This window comes from Carlito syrichta, unplaced genomic scaffold, assembly GCF_000164805.1.
Source record: "Carlito syrichta isolate Samal-C Ts95f unplaced genomic scaffold, Tarsius_syrichta-2.0.1 Scaffold90623, whole genome shotgun sequence".
NCBI lineage: Eukaryota > Metazoa > Chordata > Mammalia > Primates > Tarsiidae > Carlito > Carlito syrichta.
The window spans coordinates 166,630-187,192 of record NW_007034719.1 but is presented as its reverse complement, the minus strand read 5'-3'; the positions used below and the strand labels follow the sequence as shown (position 1 = coordinate 187,192).

The following is a 20,563-nucleotide window of genomic DNA, read 5'->3' as shown; positions in this document are numbered from 1 at the left end:
ACTGCACTCCAGTCTGGGCGACCGAGTGAGACTCCAACTCAAAAAAAAAAAAAAATGCTGTGTGGATGCTTGGCTGTGCGTGAGTCTTGACGGTGAATATTTTATCGGGCACACACAACCCGTCCCATCTCTTGTCATCGCAACTCTTCGAGCTTTCTGAAAAGGGAGGTCCAAAAATAGCACGGCTGCAGCTCACGTCTGGAGCTGCTTCGGTCCCGGCGTGTGAGCACACAGCTTCAGGAACTGAGAGGCTGCCAGGCACGCCGGGTGTTTCGCCCCATTGTGTAAGCTTCTGGTGTGATTTGCTCTCGTCGTGATTGATGGGTCCTAGAGCGAGCCTTGGGCATGGGGTTTGATGAGCTAAAGCTTTGGACCCAGCTCTACTCCCAGGCACTTATGCAGCTGGTCAAATCAGTTGATCTGTCCGAGCCTCAGTTTCTTCATCTGTAAAATGGGGGTGATAATGTCCATCATGCATGCATTCCTTCACTTCATAACTACTCACTGAGCACACTACACTGGGCCCTGGGTTCCAGGGAAACAGTCAAGCGCCCAGCAGGCAGACGCCCGCCTTCCTGGATGCCACAGTGTCGGCCTGCCTCGAGGGACATGGTGGACTCCAAGGAGTCCGCTTGTTCCTTCCTTCTCCGGATGCGACACTCCGTTGGAAGGTCACTGCTTGTCCTCAGGTCCCTGGCAGGGCTGGTCTGGGGGGAGGGGAGCCCCCTGTTCTCCTCTGCCACTTGGGGTGACGGCCAAGGAGGTTGAGGCATGCCAGGGGAGCCAGCAAACCGAACACTCTTCAAAACCAAAGGAGGGGGCACCCAGAGGAGGCAGGAGCGGATCCGTCCTCTGGCACCTCTGTTCAGGGCAGGCGTTTCTGACCCAGGAAGTGTGTGTGCCAGCGTCATCTGTGCTCGACAACCCGGTTCTTTCACTCACACTGTGCCCGCAACTTCAGAATTCACTGACCACGGAGGGCATGAGAGTCAGACATCAGTACTAGAGGGTGCCGGGAAACTCCCATGCCACAGGTCTCTAGCTAGCTCTCAGTGTCCCCTGAAGTTGACACACCTGGAGATCCAACTCGATGTCAAAAGTCTAGACCGAAGATGTAGAAGAGAAGCGGACCAAGAATGGCCGGCCCGGGAGGAGGAGCCCAACGTCTCTCTAAGAACAGTCAAGAGGCCGGCAGGGCAGGGCCAGGGCTGGACGCAGGGGGCCCCACACCAGTGACTCCGGCAGCACCGTGCCTTCTCCGGGTTTCATCCCTATTCCTCTTTACTTGCTGGTACCACTCTTCTTTCTTATTCAGGACCATTTTTTTCTAAGCAGCAGAAACTATGTCCGTTGCCAACTTCTGAGTTTTTCTGCAAACAGCTTAGTCACTGGAGGTAGAATGTCTAAACGTCCCAGTTACCCAAAGCAAAAGATCCCAGGGAAGGGCTCTGATTGGTCCAGCTCAGGTCACATGTCCACTTCTGGACCAATCAGCTCTAGCTCCAGCCAGGGTGCAGGTGGTTCCCCTGTGAGTCACATGGCTGGACCGTGGGAACAGAGACGTTCTCAGAAGAAGGAGAAGAATTTCAGGGCAGACAAAATGAATATTTAAACATCGATGGTGTACACACTTCCCCTGACGTGAAATAAAATCTGAAGTTTGCTTGTGACCCACACACACTAAAATGAAGGAGACCGTAAGGCAGAGATTCGGTGAGGCACCTGATATTTAAGCCAAACAAAACTAAGCAGACAAGCCCACGCCGAGCACGGCCGTGCTGATCTGATGTGGTGAGGATGGCTTCTGCATCGGCACTCTAGGCTCTGTGCCCCCGTGGACACAGCGTTCTCTCACGGCACAGAGGGCGTCTCTGCAACCCTCCTTTGGGTCTGCTCAAGACAGCTTACCAGGGGCACTTTCTGGAGTTGCCGTCCGGCCCAGCGCCACTCCGTACACAGAGGAGTCACAGGCCAGCAGCTAAAGTTTGGACCCTCCTGCTGTGTGGCCTCCCAAAGTGCAAGTCGCCCAGCCTCTCATGCACGCCCTGACCAGAGTCCACGAGCTGGAGTAGACGGGAGCCCCCTCCACAGACGCGCCTCAGCCCAGCAGACGCCTCCTGCCTACCGCACACGCCCGTGGACAGAGTGCGCACGTGTGGGTGCCGCGCCTGGACCGGGACCCCGGAGCGCTGTGGACCTCAGCCTCGAGCACTGCTGTCATCCCAGCGGGAGCGGCGAGGGGAGAAGCCGCCGCCTCCCTCCACAGTTGCAAGATTCGGGGTCCCATCGCATACCCCACAGAAATGGACGAGCCATCCTCCACACGGTGACGGCAAAGCCTGGAAGGACTTTCGTCCCCATCCCGGGGCGGTCGAAGAACGCATGACAGACTTCACGGGCTGACGGTTCCAGGGCTGCCTAGATCCCTGGGTGGGAAAGTGATCCCACCCGCAGGTGGAGTCTGACACAGAGGTGTTCTCGGGGAAGGATCCCATGAGAGTCAAGGCCAGTGCATGCAAAGGAGCAAGAAAGAAGAAAGTGCCCACGGTCACAACTGCTAATGTCGACTGAGCACTCGCCGCGAGCCCAACGCTGTTTTATTTTTTTGTTTTCTGTTTGAGTCGGAGTCTCACTCCTTCGCCCAGGCTGGAGTACAGTGGCACGCACGCTCATGGTCACCCCAGCACTGACCTTCTGGGCTCCGGTGATCCTTCCGCCTCAGACTTCCGAGTATCCGGAACTACAGACGCACACTACCATGCCCGGCTATTTTTTTTATTTTATTGTAGAGATGAGGTCTTGCCAAGTTGCCTGGGCTGGTCTCGAACTTGCAGGCTCAGGCAATCCACTCTCCTTGGCCTCCCAAAGTGCTGGGATTACAGGCTGAGCCACAGAGCCTGTAATCCCACTGTTTTAAAGGGTGGATGTAGATTCACTCATTCAACCCTTACAGTAACAGTTAACAAGAAAGATTATTTTTTATCCCTGCATTACACTTTAGGAAACAGAGGCAGAGAGGTTGGGCGCCTTGACCAAGGTCACACTGCAGGAGGGTCCAAATTTCGATAGCTGCCCCAGAGCCCACATCCTGCCCATCCTGTAACACGTCCTACATACCAGGACCAGATCACGAGGGGTCCGGAATAGGGAGGGTCTGGGCTTTCACTCGACCGGCAGGACACCACCATGGCTTCTGAGCGGCGAGGCACGCCAGGCCCACCCTCAGGAAGACGAGTCTGCCCACAGGATGTACGGATTGAGGCAGGAGTTGACAAGTGGCAAGCGGGTGGCCCGGAAGCCCCCACAGAGCCCGTGGGAGAGGTCACCAGAGCCCACGCCGGCCATGGGAAAGGATGTGAGCTGTCACGGGAGGCCAGAGTGGCAATGACAGCCGGTGACACACTGCAGGACACTGACGCAACAGAAAGCCGGTCAGCCCTCGTCCAGAGGACACGTGTCCCACAGCAGGGGTGAAACCACTGGTGATTGCACCGGAAGACAGGCCTGAGCCGGGACAGTCCCAGCAAACGAGACATGTGGCCACCCAGTCGCCAGGCCTGGAGTGGAGACCAGACAGCGGCCTAAGGACACGTGACGCCGGCCGGGCTCTCCTGCCCCGCCCAGCTGCGGGCCACGTCTGCCCTCACTTTCTGCTGGCCGGCCCCTCCCCCAGATGCCACATCCATCCAGGCCCCCCAGGGCCACGTCAAGGGAGGCTCCCCAGGCTGTGCCACAAGCCCCCCTCGCCAATATCCAGTACCACCCCGCACTCTCTCCCCGCCCCACTGTCCCTCATTCTCCAGAGATGACTAAGGACGGAGACAGGGCCAGCAGCTTGTCCCTGCCCCGTGTCCCCTCTGAGGCCCCAGGCGTGGGGCGTAGCCAAGGCTAACCAGGCAGCTCCTGGCCGTCCCTGCAGGCCCCGCTCCACTCAGGCCTACCTCTCTCGCGTGTCCTCGACCTCTCGCACTGCGGGCTCTTCCACAGCAGACGGTTACATTCAAGCTGTCTTTCCAAGAAGGCAAGCAGCCAACCACCGACCGCAGAAAGCAGGCCCCTCCACCTGCCCTCAGCCTGCTGCCCCGCCCCGTGTTCTCTGGCCCCAGCCCCTTAGACGCCTGTGGGCTCCGCGCTGCCGAGACCTGTGAGCCTCCAGTCCCCCCCACCCATCCTCTCCGCACACAGGCAGGCCTTTCCTTATCCTGGAGACGCCCCTCCCTGGCCTCACCGCCCCCCATGCCGTCCTCCCGCCGGCCTGCTTGGAGCCCTCCGTCAGTCAGGCCGACCTCTGCAGGAAGCAGACCTCCAGCAGGGTCCTACCCAGAGTGAGACCCCAGCCCAGCCTGGCCTGCCGGGCCCAATCCCCCGGACCAGGCCTTACCCCTTCTCGGGCCACTCCCCGCCCCCAGCCCATCCCGACACCCTCGCAAGCCTTTGGTTTCCACTGTCCCAAGCCTGCTCCCATGGGGACCCCAGCACACATGGGTCCCCTGTCTGGGCGCGGCTCCCCTCGGCCTCCCCGTGGCTGGCTCCCCAGCTGGACGAGGGCGCCACGGGGAAGGGACAGCTGTCTCTTCTGCTCCCGCTGTGGCCTCAGGTCTGCAGCTGTTTCTGGTACACAGTCAGCGCTCAGCAGACGCATATCAAAGCCACAAGTGGGCATGAGACAACGTCCCAGGCTGCCCCGACTGGAAGCTGCCCTGAGTTTGCAGACGAGGACACACCCACGGGGCCGAGGATGTTTTGCATTTGAGATTCTGAAACATGCACGTCATGCTCGGCTCCTGTGACCTTAACAGGAAAAGAAACTGAGGCCCAGAGTGATGAAGGGGGGGGCGGGTCCAGAGACACAGCTTGGAAAAGCACCCCGTCCCGATGGCATGACTGCAGCCCTGGGGCTTCAGGCCCATGTCTCGCTGCTCAAGTGGCTCCTCCCCTCAGGAAAACAACAACAGACAGCAACAATCTGCGAACATCATCAGCCCTTCCCACCAAGGCAGCAGCCGTCATCCTGCCTTCCCGTGGGCCTCCTCACAGCCGCCTGAGGCGAGGCAACACGGTGTCCAGAAAAAGAAACAAAAATCCCACCAGGATCCGGAGGCAGCCCCAGCTTATACCCTGGGAACACTGGTGACCCTGGAATTACACGCTTGCGGCTAGGAACCTCAAGGGCTCGCAAAGGCTCCCGGGAATGTTCCGGAAAGCCAGCTCTGGCAGCCGCAGAGGAGGGAGGCCAGGAGTACAAGCAGAAGGGAAGTCACGGTGGCAGATGTTCGTCTTCACGCCACGCCGCCTCGCATCCAGCTTTCGTGACTTTTTTCCCACCACTCCCTGGTCGACATGGCTTCCAGGGCGCTCGCGAAAGGCGCTTTCACAAAACGCAGAGCCTGGGCGGCTGGGCACGCTACTCCAGTTTTAACCCTTGGTTAGAAAGCACTTTCCTGTCCCCATGGCTCCAGACCAGCAGAAACGCAGCAGGGTCCTGATGGCGCCCGAAATGCCCACGGTGCCCGAGGCCCATTACGCCCAGCACTTGGAGGCAGTCTTCATGACGGTGTGCCGAAAAAAACGAACGCTGTGCTGAGCTTTCGTAAACACCCTGGAGGATGCTGGGATGGCTTTTCTGGAAGATGAACTGATCTGAGAACCTTCAAATCTCATGAAGACAAGAACCCACTGAGTCACGGATAGAAGGGTGTGTTGGGGTCACTGAGTCTGGGGAGGGGGCTTTGCCTTTACAACAATTGAGAATTACACATTTAAAGGCTATTTTCAACCCCCATTCACCCTGATATTCGACATTCAGCTTATTTCCATTTCTTGCCTTCATTCTTATTTTCCATGTCTTCTCAAAATTCTCTCCCGGTAGAAGAATGAACTGAAAACAAACATGGCATGTCTGAATGCACATCCGTAGCAGGCTGTATTTTCTGAAGAAGGCCACGGCAGCATCTCTCACCCCCCGGGGTCCGCCAGCACCCTGCCACTCCTGCATCCAAAGGGGAGCCCACGACCGCCCCCGCCCCGATCCACCATGGGTCTCTGTGACAGTCTCTGCCAGTGAGAAAGCACGGGGGACTCCATGGGCCTTTCAAGGTCTCATCAGAAAAATCCCATGAACTTCCTTGCTCAAGGAAGCCCAAGAAGTCCACGGAGAGGCCTAGAGGCAGCACCCATGGGCCAGCCCCTCGAGAGAGCTGTCTTGAAACCAGGTCCTCGGTCGTCACCGAGTCACCTGGTCGATGCCATGTGCAACAGCCATGAGCCGCCTGCCACAGGCTGCCCGAGCTGCAGATTTGAGAGCGAGATAAACAATTGCTCTCATTTGCCACCCGTGTGTTCCTGGGTATGGACTGTGACACCAGTAGACATCTCTTAAGATCCAGAGATCTGACCGGGCTCAGTGGCTCAGCCTGTCATCCCAGCACTTTGGGAGTCCGAGGCGAGTGAATTGCCTGAGCCTGTGGGTTGGAGACCAGCCCAGGCAACTTGGTGAGACCTCATCTCTACAATAAATCAAAAATTAACCGGGCATGATAACGCGCGCCTGTAGTTCCAGCTGCTTGGAAGGCTGGGGCAGAAGGATCGCCGGAGCCCAGCAGGTCGAGGCTGAGGTAGCCGGGAACGGCCACTGCACTCCAGTCTGGGTGACAGAGTGAGACTCCAACTCAAAAAAAAAAAAGATCCAGAGATCTGACCGGGCTCAGTGACTCAGCCTGTCATCCCAGCACTTTGGGAGGCCAAGGCAAGTGGATTGCCTGAGCCCACGGGTTCGAGACCAGCCCGGGCAACTTGGCAAGACCTCGTCTCTACAATAAAATAGCCGGGCATGATGGCGTGCGTCTATAGTTCCTGCTACTCGGAAGGCTGAGGTGGAAGGATCGCTGGAGCCCAGGTGGACACTGGGGTGGCCGTGAGCGTGCCACTGCACTCCAGCCTGGGTGAAGGAGTAAGACTCCAACTCAAAAAAAAGGAAAAAAAAATACAGAGATCCTCACAAATCCCACCTGTGGGAGACACCAGGCGGCAGTGAGTCCCTGAGGTGTCAAATCCGCCATCCTTCGCAAAAGACGCAGGGAGCAGTACTCGTGAATACTCAAGATGGGGACAAGGACACAACAGCCCCCAGGGAGAGGCCTTTAATAAGGAGGTAGGAGCTGTCTATAATCAGCCTCTCAGGGTGCTGCGATGTCTCCAAACATGGAGCAAGCAGTGCCCTCGAGGTACGTAAACACGGCCTGCAGTGTGGCCCGTGTCATTAATCGGCCTAGCAAACCTGTGGGGAAGCCGAGAACCAGCCTTGTTTACCACAAGGCCCAAACGTGCAGAGCATGAATTAATGATGCGTGTTACTCTTAAAGCCGCACAGAAGGACGCTCACGTCCCAAGCCCATCAGAGTCGGGAGGGTGACAGAGACTCCTGCGCACGAGGCTCAGGGGAGAATCCCCCGTCCGCTGCTGAGACATCACAGAGAAAAGCTACCGCTGCCTCCGGGGAGTGTCTCAGAAGCCAAGCAGACGCCGCAGCCCACTCAGAGCGGGAAGCGACCGAAAACAACACGTCTACACCGGCCGAAGGAGGAACAGGTCCATCCAAAGCCAACCTCCTTTCCACCAGAATGTACATTTTCTTTTAAACTTTTCCCATCTCTGCGTGTATTTTCCTTCTGACTTCTATATCCTGCTTCCTCCACGTTACACTCTTTTTCTCTTAGGAGTCTTTCTTTCTAGAAGCTTCTTTGACTGCTTCTACCCTATAACATCCCGACCACCCCACCAGTAACACCTCAACACCCCGTCAGTCACATCGCTCTTACCAATCACGGCACCGGTCTCCCGGTGGTAACACCCCATCACCCCACCAATAACACCCCAGCACGCCCACCGGCAACATCCTGGCCACCCCCCTCCCAGCTCACTTTCCAAGCCCAGGAATGCTGCCCTCAAGCCACCAGCAGGAAGAAGTCGATCGGGACGTAATTAGTTGGATGCAAACCTGGGTTTACTTCTGTCTCCTCTTGCTTCTTGGGCTAAATTTATAATAATGAGCTACAGAAACACTTGGGCTTTCTGTCCAGCGTCCACGTCTTGCCTTACTCCTACAGATGCAGCAACGCCTCCATCATGTAATCCATCCTGATCTTCATTTTTTTAAACACATAAGAAGTCAAAAGCAATCCAACCAATGAGTCATTTAAAGTTTAGGTTTTTCTCACAACAGATTTCTTCCATGGGCGTCAGAAGGCAGCGTTTATTTTTAACCATAAAGGGGGGAGAAAAACAACTTGGCAAAAATAACAGGCCTTATCCTGAGCTCCAATGACAGTTATTAGTGAAGGGGGAGACAGAAACGGTCACCAGTCAGTCGACAAACACGGCTGCACTGGATGAAACTCACAATGAGGGTGCGCGGCCCCCTCTGCACCCCTGCCATGCACCTGAGCTCGTCAGCCAGGCTCTCTAACAGCGACGGGAGCCACGTGCAAGCTGGACCGACCACAGAATCAGTGTCCGAGCCAGGCATCCCAGAGATGACACCCTGGGAAAGGCCTCGTTTTACAGAGACCAGGGATGTAGATGGCCAAGTGCCCCTGGACAGTGGCCTCGGGCTTCCTTCCCGAAGCCGGATACAATGCTGGAAGCGGGCTGTGACCGTTGGAGTCCCGCTGGAGGCAGCACCGGCCCCAGAACTGAGCGCCTCTGTCCCAGTGTCCCCGTCCCCTCCAGCCAACAGCACAGCAGAAAGGGAACTTCGCATGGGTTGTGATCCCGTCGCCGGAATTCTCAAAAAGCCCCAGAAGACCCCACGTCGTCACAGCAGGAGAAGGGAGGCCTGCCGGCGTCCAGGAAGATGCGCTGCAGCCCCACAGCCTGCCGGGATAAGCGCATATGGCAGACCGGATGCCACCTCACGCGTGGGGTTCGCACAAATCCCACCCTCGGGTTGTGCCGCGTCTCGGCAGACCCGCTTACCCGAGGTGGTACTGAGGGGTGCACAGCACCTCTGCATGCACAGATGGAAGGGTCAACCTGTGCTGCGAATCTGCCACCTGCCACATGTGTGCACTGACGGTGCATAATTAGCACCCAAAGCAGGTCTCAGCACTTTGCCTGTGTGTGTGTGTGTGTGTGTGTGTGTGTGTGTGTGTGTGTACACCCATCCCCCTCAGGAAACTTTCCCAGTGAGGACAGCAAATTCCACATCTGTAAAAACATCTGCTGGAAGTCCGAGGTAGAAACAGGTGACATCAAACCGGGTCATCACAAGCAATTCCAGGGGGTTGACCCAACTGGCTCCCCCGCCCAGACACCAAGCAAAGCCACCACGAGTCCCAGAGAAAGGAAGTAGTCATGCAAGCAACTTCACACTCCAGGCATTGTCTTCACCACACCCTTTCAAAGCGGACACACACAGCCCTGGCACCCCGCAGGCCCTGGGAACACACGGGCTCTCACTGGGTCACTCTGTGAGCATTCATTGAACACCTGCTGTACGACCCATGCTGCTCGGCGTGGGAAAAAGAGATGAGAAACCATAAACACGCCCACTGAGTTGAAACAGCAGAGTATCTTCAGAGGCACCAGGGCTACAGACGAGAGGGCAGTGGAAAGGTGGAGGGTACTCGGAAAGGACAGGGTGGGCAGTGGCAGGTGAGTTGCTCTTTGAAAAACGGCGGGAAGGGGGCGCACCAAGAGGGTGAGCTCCAACCAAGGTCTGGGGAAAGTGAGGGCGGCGGCCACCCGGGACGGACAGCCACAGATGTTCTCTTCAGGCGGAGGGCAGTGCCAGCATTCACTAGCTACACCGTGGCGTGCCAAGGCGCACAGTGGGGCTGCGAGGTACAGCCCCACGCACACCGCATGGCTTGGACACACCTGGGCCTCACCTGGGTCTCCCCATAGGGCAGTTTCCCAGAGATGCCAGAAGCGCCCTGGATGCTCACACACCTTCACGGCCCCTCGGCAACATGACACACCCTCACTCTGTCTCGAACAGCAAGATGCTTATTGGGGAAAACACACTGATCAAAGCTAGGGCAGGACATGCATTGAAGTAGTCTAATGGACTTGATTTTCAAAAGGGAAGGAAATAAATCTAACACATTAAAAATAATGCCTAAGCATGAAAAATGTGGTAGACTGCTAGAGCAGGTAATCCTGTGGACGGTTCTCTAAAACGCAATGTGGGAATCTAGGTGCAAACAGACATGGGGATATATCTCACAGGTATTGTTTGGGGCCACCCTTTGGTGTCAGAAATCAAGGCTTTCGGCCGGGCTCAGTGGCTCAGCCTGTAATCCCAGCACTTTGGGAGGCCGAGGTAAGTGGATTGCCTAAGCCCACGGGTTCAAGATCCGCCTGGGCAACTTGGCGAGACCTCATCTCTACAACAAATCAAAAATCAGCCGGGCGAGGTAGCGCGCGCCTGTAGTCCCAGCTACTTGGAAGGCTGAGGCGGAAGGATCGCCGGAGCCCAGCAGGTCGAGGCTGCAGTGGCCGGGAGCGGCCACTGCACTCCAGTCTGGGTGACAGAGTGAGACTCCAACTCAAAAAAAAAAAAAAGAAAAGAAATCAGAGGCTTTCTGGGGAGGGAGAGGCTATGAGGGCATGGCCGCAGAAGGGCCGGGCTGTCTCCCGGTGGGTTTCCCGACCTGGGCGCTGGTCTCTCAGGTGTGTGCATGCTGGATTGGCTCACCGAGCCATACACACCCTCCCGGATGTACGCCATCTTCAATACAAAAAGACTCCTTCCTTCCTTCCTTTTTTTTTTTAAACGAGCAATTCAGAACAAGTGTTTCCATGTCAGAGGTTTCTCACTCACAGATGAGATGGAGAGGAAAAAGCAACTATCCCGATGTTAAAACGAGCCCTCATGACTCAGGATTACTTCCCAAGATAGCATCATTTGTGAATTTTAGAAGTCTGCGCCCCAAACGATATGGATGAAAGTACTAGGATGCATGCGAAGCCTGCATCAGATGGCCCCCGAATCACACCGGTGACGATGAAATCACCGAGGGCACCACGTGCGGAAAAAGTGGAATGGACATAAAATCACTTCCTGAGATGGACACACGGGGAGAGCGCTCTTTCCAAGTTTACACATTTTATACGATTTAAAATAGGCACGTAGCCATGAAATAAATCATTGGCATTACACACAGAAATGCATTAATTGCAAATATATTCCCAAAAGGTTGTTAGTTAAAGTTGGCCCCCAGTCATCTTTTGGATGTTTTTCACGGAAAAACAGATTTTCTTTGGTTATTTCACACTTGGGCATTTATGTCAGATACCAGTCTGTGCCCCGTCTCCTCTTGCGGTGACAAGCCTCAGGATCACAAATGCTTTGTGTCAACTAAAAAACCATGGAAACCGAACACGGTTAGAGCCACCGAACTCTACAGAACAATGCGGACCTAGACGGCAGCCCTGGGCCACACACGGTTTGGAAGTGCTGCAAAAGTGGCCCGGGAGACCCAGGCCATGGGTTTCAGGGTTACTTAACTTGAATTCATTTCCATTTAAAAGCTGCAGAAATACGAAATATTTTTGTGAAGCACAACTTTATTTTCTAGGGCATTTCCATTTAACGACTGAACATTTAGCATCAGAACGGAGATGTGATTCAGAGTGTGTAAAACAGTTGGTGCTGAGAGGATAATATTTGGGGTATACTGGGTTAAATAGACTGCCCAGCTTGATTCATTCTGGTTTTTGCCATCTTAGCACAGCAGTCAGAAAACTTAAAACATACATGGGTGGTTCAATTATCTTTCCAAAGGACAGCGCGGGGACGGAAACCACTCCCGATCAGAGACCTTGAGGGAGAAGAAAGAAAAAATTTCAAGTGGGAAAACCGGCTGTATCTGGGATCTGATTACCAGTGACACAGGGAAAGCTCAGGTGTGGGAAGAGACAAGAAGGTGGAAAGCGGAGTCTCTCCTAAGTGAAGGAGGTCAGATCCGCGGGCCTGACCCAGGCCGCACGGCCAGTGCTCCCGATGCGCCCACAGAGTCGACACACCCCACGGAGCCACTTTCTGCCACTGATGCATGAGAAGAAGCTACGTCTGTCACGAAAGGGGTCGGGAGAACAGCAGAGGCCCGTGCACGTGTCCTCCCGGGGCGAAAAAGGAGAGGAGGGCGCCCCTGCCTGCTTGATTCCAAATTGCCCCATCACAGGAGAAGTGTCTGGGCCCAGAAGACTCGGCCTGTGGCATTCCGCATGGCATGAGACAGCCAGCGTGAGCGGCCCACCTTAATGAGAGAAGAAGGAGCCAGTGCAGTCATTCCAGCACTCTGGGAGGCGGAAACGAGAGGACTGCCCGAGCCTGGGGGTTCGAGACCAGCCTGGGCAACCTCGTGTCTTCAATAAATTAAAGAGAGAGAGAGAGAGAGAGAGAAGAAGGCTGCCAGCAGATGAGTGCATACAATGTGGTGAATGGAGTATTATTCAGTCCTAGCAAGGGAGGGTCCGCCATTACAGCGTGGACGACCCCGAGGACTTTACGTGTGCGAAGTGAAATAAGGCGGACAGAAAGGAAAACACCGCATGACCTCATGCATGTGTGGACTCTTTTAAAAAGTCTGAATACACAGAAACAATAAAATCGTGCTTAAGGAGCCAGGAGGAAGAAATGGGGAGACACCACGGTCAAGTGTACACACCTGCAGCTGTGCAGGATGAGGAAGTCCAGAGACCAGACGCCAAACATGAGGCCATGATTAGTAACACCATGTTGTCACCTGGAAACTCACAATGATAGTTAGCCGTGCAAGATAAAGACCGTATTAATTTGCTACCCCTTAGCCATTTCACCATGCGTACCAGAACGCCACGGTGTAGTCCCTAAATATATAGTACAAAGCAAATAATAAATACAATATTTAAAATAAGAGAGGGATCGCCCCCACCCTCGGTGGGTGAGCTGTGGTTTTCCACAGCTGGTAAGGGGTCCATGGATTCCTTGCTGACTTAGTACAGTTTCCAAGGTGTGTTGCATGACACAGACAGTTAGTTACACTGAGTGAGCAGGCTTCTCACTGCAGACCTTTTCAGAGCCTTGGCTCTCCGAGGTACTTTATGACTCTCTAAAGGGACTTACCATGTGTATGTTATCCAGACATGTCGGACGAGGGAAACTCCCACCCAGGGAGGGCACATATCAAGCACCACTGGCTTAGAAGGAAGAAACGCCAGCTCTTGTCCCATGAGGCTCTGCCCCCAGCCAGCAAGGAACACATCTTCCTCTGTGCGCAGGCACGGCTTGGAGGCCACGGGAGCCAGAGCCTGTGACTATCCCAGCATGACCATGCCGGACTCTTCGGGGACACCTCTCAGCGCGCAGGGACAGGAACTCCAGGGACGCCACAGCCACTCACCCTGGCCTTCAGGACCCTCAGGCTGGCCTCCAAGCAGCCCAAACACCAGACTCGGGGAAGCTCTGGGGGCCTGGGCACCGCCAACCCCCTCCGAGCCAGTGGGATGGAGGAGGCATTCCCAGGGGCTGAGAGTCACCCTGGGAGATGCCACGCCCAGGCCCCAGGGGCTGCACAGTCACTCTGAACAGCAGGTGCCACCCCCAGGCCCAGCTTCTCCCTGATCGGCCAGTCCTGTGCACCCCTCCCCTAGCTCAGGTGGCCTCGACTTCTCCTCCAGTCCCCTGTCTGCTCCAGCAGCCTCTCGGTCAGTTCCGTTCCCTTGAATTTGGGTCGACTTCTCTGCAGAGACCACACAGAAGCACAGGCCGACCGCGGCTGCTCACAGAGCCCGTGAGAGGCCACGCCTGGGTCCTGTCCAACCTCAATGCCTTTCTAGGGGCCGGTTTAGCTACAAGTTACTTTATTATTATTATCTCATGCCATGCATGCCCCGAGCCCCACAGTCTCATACAACCGCAGCGTTTTCCACCCACGCTTCTCCCACCCCGGCCCGCAGGTCCCGGCCCCTCCGCAGATGCCCCCGCCGCGCCCGTCCCGTCCCTTCCTTTCCTCCGCAGTCTTCCCAGTCATCCCCGGTCCGGGAGCCCCAGCTGATGCAGTCACAAGGACACACCAAGGCTTCACGTCTCCAAAGGTCACCATGCCCACCTCCGACAAATGGGCACCCAGCCCACCCAGACTTGGAGGGGTGCATGACGCCGGGGCCACGGTTCTACCCAGGAACACAGCACAGGCCAGCCAGCCACCTCCCCACCCCCCACACCCCGTGGGTCCTAGGGCCTCCGAGTTGATCCCTTGGACTCCCACACTGCCCAGCGAGCCGCCTTGCAACTCAAGCCCAGCACCCACAGCCGCCTTCCAGAAAGTTCCCCGAGTGTCCCACGGAGACCTAGGCTCCCACTGGCTGTCACCACTCATGACCTCTGCACCCTGATGGCTCCCGACGCCGTTCTCTTGTTCTCACAGTGACCCGCCTCACACCTGAGTGTCCCTTCACTGTGTCCTCATCCTCACACTGACCCATCTCACGCCTGCGTGTCCCCCCCACACCATGTCCCATCCTCACAGTGACCACACCTCATGGCTGAATGTCCCCTCACTCTGACCCACCTCACATCTGGTGACCGAGCGCTGCCTCCCTGGCCCCACACCAAATCCCCCCCACCTTCTTGTCCTGCTCCTGTTGGCTGAGGCTGGGTGGGGAGCCCTGTCACCATCATCTGTCCCTGCCTGCGGCCTGCACTGGTCACAGCCACCTTCTGCCGGCTGCTGTGGAGACAGGTTGAGCCTCCACGATCAGCCAGGAAGTGGCAATACGTCACTCGCCCACAGGGGCATCCGTCGCCTGGCAGTTCCATCCCCTTCACAGGAGCCCGAGACAGAAACCCGCAGCTCCTGGCCTAGGAGGGCACGGCGCACTGAGCTTCCAAGGGCACCGTGCCCACCCCAGGCCGCGAGGGCCAGACCCGGGCTGCACTGCACACATCTGACCCAGGCTGCACCACACATCTCCAGCATGGGGTGCATGTGTCATCTGACCCGGGCCATACATGCCTGACCTGGGCCACAAGTGTGTCTGTCCTGAGCCGTGCATGTGTCTGACCTGGGCCACTCCTAGGGGACATGGCAGGGATTTGCCTGCCGCCCCCTGACCGCCGAGAAAGCCTAGCGGTGCAGGAGAAAGCCTTGGAAGACCACGTCTCTCCATGAAGCACAGCCCAGGGCTGAGGGCCTGAAAGCCCCCCGAGTCTGCTGGAATCAGGGCAGGGACGCGGCTCTCTCCCCAGAGGAACAAGGCCTGAGGCGGCCTCCATGGAGGGCTGCCTCTGAGGAGCTCCAAAAGCCGGCCCGTTGCACCCGACGGCACACCCCACCTGCCTCCCACGCCCAACTTCGCTCTGGGGCTCAGCCCACCGCAGCCTCCGTCCACAGGGGAAGCCTGCGCGGGAGAGGGGCGTGGCTGATGGGCCCGTGGCTGGCTCAAATCCAGGCCTGCCACCTGCACGTAGGGCTGGGCAGACTGCGCAGCTTCTCAGTGCCTCAGTTTCCTCACCTGTCAAATGGGGATAAGCCCTACAGGGGTGAAGAGGGGCACCGAGGGCTCCCTCTGGGGAAAGAGCTCGTTCCAGGGCAAAGAGACCTGCAGGGAAATGTGGACCAGACAGAGAGAGGCCGACAGACAGAGAGAGAGAGAAACAGAGACAGAGACAGAGACAGACAGACAAAGAGAAACAGATATAGAGAGGGACAGAAATAGACAGAGACAGAGAGAGACAGACACAGAGACACAAAGAGAGACAGAGAGACAGATACAGACAGAGAGACGGTCACACGGAGAGACAGAGATAGAGAGACAGAAAGAGACAGAGACAGAGCAAGTGAGTAAGCGAGACAGAAACAGAGAGGCAGAGAGAGCAAACCAGCAAACAATCTTTCTTTCTCACTCTGCTCTGCTTTCTGAACTCCCGCCCAGGCCCCGTGCTGCCTCTGTGCCCCTCCCCGCGTGGGCAGTGCTGTGCTCCAGGCACCCCAAAGCCTCACCCAGCTGCTTCCTGCTCCTTTGCCAGCCCACCCTCAGCCAACCAGACGCAACCCTTCCCCAGCCCTGGGCCCGCATCTCATGTTCTGTCCACACCAGCCATTGCACAGTCCGCCCAGCCCTCGGCCCCCTCGACATCCACCCGCACTCCACATCACCCTTCTCCAAAGCTCCGCCCACGGCCAAAGAATCTCTGTCCCTCTGCTGCCCGTCATGACTCTCCTGGGGACCAGACTCCGCCCCCGGCTCCCCCAGCCCAGGTTCCAGCTGTCTGGAAGGAGACACCACGGCCAGTCTGGCCTCTCGACCGGAATTACTGTGATGCCCACCCAGAAAACGTGCGCCATGATGAAAGCCTCAAAGTGTTTTTCAAACACGCAGGCACTTCCCCAGGAACTCTAGAGCGTGCAGCTGCTTGAAGGTAGCATGGAGGCTCCTCGCCCTGGGCCGCTCTGCCTTTCCACGGCCTTCTAGGGACGCTGAGGATCGGAAATCCCAGAGGCCCCACGGCCACCAAGGGCTACGTCCAAAGGACTCTTGGCGGCACCTCCCTTCCCCACGGCCTCCAAGCCCTCTGCCCCTCGGGCACACGGTTCCAGGACTGGACACCAAGTCCCTCCAGGTCTCTCCGTAACCCTGCCTTCTCCAAGTCCCGTGGTCAGTGACAAGCAGCTCCACAAAGGGCCAGGTGGACAGAGCACGGCAGGACACATCGGGGGAAGCACACACGGGACCCCAAGTGCCGCGAGACCGGCCAATGCACCCCGAGAAAGCCAAGGCCACGCTGCAAGAAGAGTCGCCTACACGACTCCCTCTGCCTTCCAGGAGCCGTGATGGAGGACGAGGGTGGGCTGTGACGTCTTCAGCTAAGTAGACACGACCCAGACACAAATGGCTCTACTTTTCCTAATTGCGGGAAATAATGAAACGCCCCTCCCTCCTTGCCACGTCCTCTAGCCAAAGGCTCTGCTAATTCAAACCATTCGTGGGAGAATAATGCCGGGCATTGTTCTTGTGGGAAAAAAAGGTCATCAATTTGAATTTAGTCCTAATATGCAGAGAACAGGAGTCTGTCGTGTGTGATGATACAATGATAAAATGAGTTAATTGCCATCTCATTCCAAGACGGATCTCCCTGTCATGGGGCAGGAACCACTATCTCACACAAAATAATGACCCAGATAAGAAGCAGTGGCCGAGCCGCAGCAGCCGGTGACACGACTTCATCTCAGCCTAATGCAATGGCAATTAACAAACGCCACCACTACATCTGTATAAACAGACCCAAGCGATTCATTCAATATTTACAACGAAAAGAAAAAGGGGGTTTTCAGTATGCTTCTCCCAGGAAGCACCTGTGGTCGCCTAGCTGTGTGATGACAGAAACATTTATACCTGTGGGACATCCTGCCCAGTGCAGAGCTGAGGGCCTAGGAGCAGCCAGGGGCCCTGGAGTAGCTGTGGAGCCTGAGTAGCTGTGGGCCCTGGAGTAGCTGTGAACTATGAGTAGCCGTGGGACCTGGAGTAGCTGTGGGACCTGGAGTAGCTGTGAACTACGAGTAGCCGTGGGACCTGGAGTAGTTGAGAGTCCAGGAGTAGCTGTGGGCCCTGGAGTAGCTGTGGGATCTGAGCAGCCTTGGGCCCTGGAGTAGCCATGGGTTCTGGAGTAGCCATGGGCCCTGAAGTAGTCCTGGGCCCTGAAGTAGTCGTGGGACCTGAGTAGCCTTGGGTCCTGGTGTAGCTGAGGGCCTTGGAGTAGCCGATGGCCCTGGAGTGGCTGTGTGCCCTGGAGCAGCTGTGGAACCTGAGTAGCCACGGGCCCTGGAGTAGCCGTGGGCCCTGGAGGGGTGTTCTGCTGTCCTCTGCTCTCTGCACACAGAGATGGTGCCTTTTCCAGAAATCACGTCCAGCCGCAGAACAGAGGAACAGAGGGAAGGGGGCCCAGTCAGCCCCCTTGCTTTGTCCCACAGCTCCCGGTTGCCATGGCAACTGCCTAGCCACGAAAGCCACCGCCAAATGCAGAGTCCAGCCCTGGTCCACGGACAGACAGTGCAGGGCGGGGTGGGGCGAGGTGGGGGGGAGCAGCTCTAACACGCCTGCCACTCCCAGGCAGGACAGCTGTTGGCCACCTTTCTGCCGAGAGAACAGAGGTGAGAGACCCTGGGAGACGCCCGGAGACAAATGCCAGGCCGAAGTCTCAGTGCCGCCCTGAGGTGCCTACCATCCGGTCCAGTCCACCCGGGTCCCGTCATTTCTGTTTGCAAACCCAGGGCGCAGCAGGAGCAGAAAGAGATGGTGGGCTTTGAGGCGCGTAGTGTTCGCCATGGGGACAGCAGGGTTCTCACGCAGCAAGAGCCCTTCAACCTCGTCAGGAGGTTCTTGGAAACTGCAACTTTGAGCGAACTGACATACAACAAAACCGATTTTTTTTTCTTATCTACATTATAACTAAAGGACGTTGGGGACTTGCGTATGTCACTTTACTGAAAGTCACAGTTCCCAAAAACCTGTCGATGGCATTAAGCGGGGACTTCCTACACAGATACAGGAGAAGCAGATGTCAGTCATCTTGTTAACACATGACCTCATGATTACCAGATACTGACGTGGACACATGCACGTATGATCAGCAGGGAAAAGAACACTGGTGTCGGAGTAAAAGTTAAAGTAAACACCGGTTGGGCCAGGCAGGGTGGCTCACGCCTGTCATCTTTTTGTCATCACTTTGGGAGGCCGAGGTGAGAGGACTGCTTGAGCCCAGGAGTTTGAGACCAGCCTGGGCAACCTAGCAAGACCTCATCTCTATCAAAAATTGAAAAAATGAGCCAGGCATGGTGCCACATGCCAGCAGTCCCAGCTACTTGGGAGGCTGAGATGGAAGGATCACTTGAGCCCAAGAAGTCGAGGCTGCAGTGAGCTGTGATTGTGCCACTGCACTCCAGTCTGGGTGACCGAGTGAGATTCCAATTAGGAAACAAAAAAAATTTAAAAACCGGCTCATAAAAACCCTAAATTTGAGGTTCCCATCTGCTGGACAGACGTCCACCTCCACGTGGTTGCTAGGGACACACAGTACCCAGCAGCCCACAAATCTAGCTGCTGTTCCCGCAGACCCGAGACAGGTTCCACGCAACAGGCCAGCCCCACGATGATCAGGTCCGGCTAAAACAAAGGCAGCAAGGTGCACATTTTTAGACGTGCGCTGTGTGACAGTGGACAGAGCCTCACGCCCTCAGGGCACCTCCTCGCTCCTCTGCCATGCCAAGCTTCGACCATCAATTACAAATCTGTTTCTAAAATTATGTCTTCCCTGGTAAATTCTGCATCGAGGGGTCCCTACTCAAGTTGATTTGAGTATTTATCTGCAGCAATCCAAAGATGGCCCCATCTCTGCAGACAGCTGCCTGGGTTATGAACACACTGACGCGCCCAGGCTTAGTCATGTGCAAACAAAACCACTTCCCTCCCCATTTCTTAAATAAGGATCTGAGCCCTAGAGCAGAAAGGTCTTCCTCGTCTGATAAAATGGCCCTTAGGTCTGAGTCAGGAGATCTCCTGGTTCCCCATCTGTGGCCGTGGCTCCTGCCTCATGAGTGGCCATTGCCAGGGCTCAGGCCTGAACACGCAGGAAGGGAACGAACACCCTCTCAAGGGACAGCCTCACATCTTGCTCTTCCGCACGCTCCCTCTCAACGTGTCCCCAGCCTGCACAGTCCGGTGGGCTCTCTCCAGCCCCTTTCCCCAACCTTCACTCTCCCTCCCCTTTCGCTTGCTCTCTCTGACATGTAAGATCTCAGGTCCTCACAGACACTGTTCCCCGTGGGGGGGCCCTCTGCCCTGCCCCTGCGGCCCCGTCCCCAGCAACGCCCCCTCGTCCTTCCCACCCTCTGACCCTCCCGGTGACACTCAGCACACCCGGTGATTCTGATTTTGTTCGTATCCCCGTACCCCGGGCTGTTCCCGGCCCAAAGCTGACAGCCAACAATATTTATTCATGATTCCCCAGTAAAACAGAAGCAATTAAAAAAATAAAATAAATTTCCTAACTGGTTAACTGGTCCTCAAACAGACCCAGTCCCCTGTGCAGGGCGGGCATTGCCGATGGTCCTGGGACCCTGGGTGGGGGGGACAAGGTAACCATCCAGCGATGAGCTCAGCACCCGTCCAGGCAAGGACATTCCTTCTGTGGCAAAAGTCCCACTGAAACTCGGTGGACCCGGCAACTAGGCATGAAACCTGACACGGCATGATGAAAAGTTCAAACCCAGACACATTTCTGGGCAGACAGGAATTCTCCCCAAAGAGGCGATTTCCCTGGTACCGTTGTGTGCCAGTGGCCACAGGACTCTGGCATGCACCCACACGAGGACAGGAAGGGGGCTGGTGGCAAGAGCCACACACAGACAGGAAGAAGGTGGGGTCTGGGGGCTCACATCACCCCGAGGGCTTGAGGGCACCCTGGCAGTGGGCCTGCAGGCCTTAGCTGTTAGCCCCACTCCAGCCCTAAAAGTCAGGATCCAGGGTCCTGCTAGCCAGGGAAAAGGGGAAGCTCCTGGTTCCAGAATCAGAGCCAGCCCCG

General features: G+C 56.4%; 1 protein-coding gene across 1 annotated transcript in view; it reads right to left on the bottom strand.

Moving 5' to 3' along the window:
* Nucleotides 1-20,563, bottom strand: part of RFTN1 (raftlin, lipid raft linker 1) — a 153,805-nt gene that overhangs the window by 63,054 nt on the left and 70,188 nt on the right. The window lies entirely within an intron of this gene.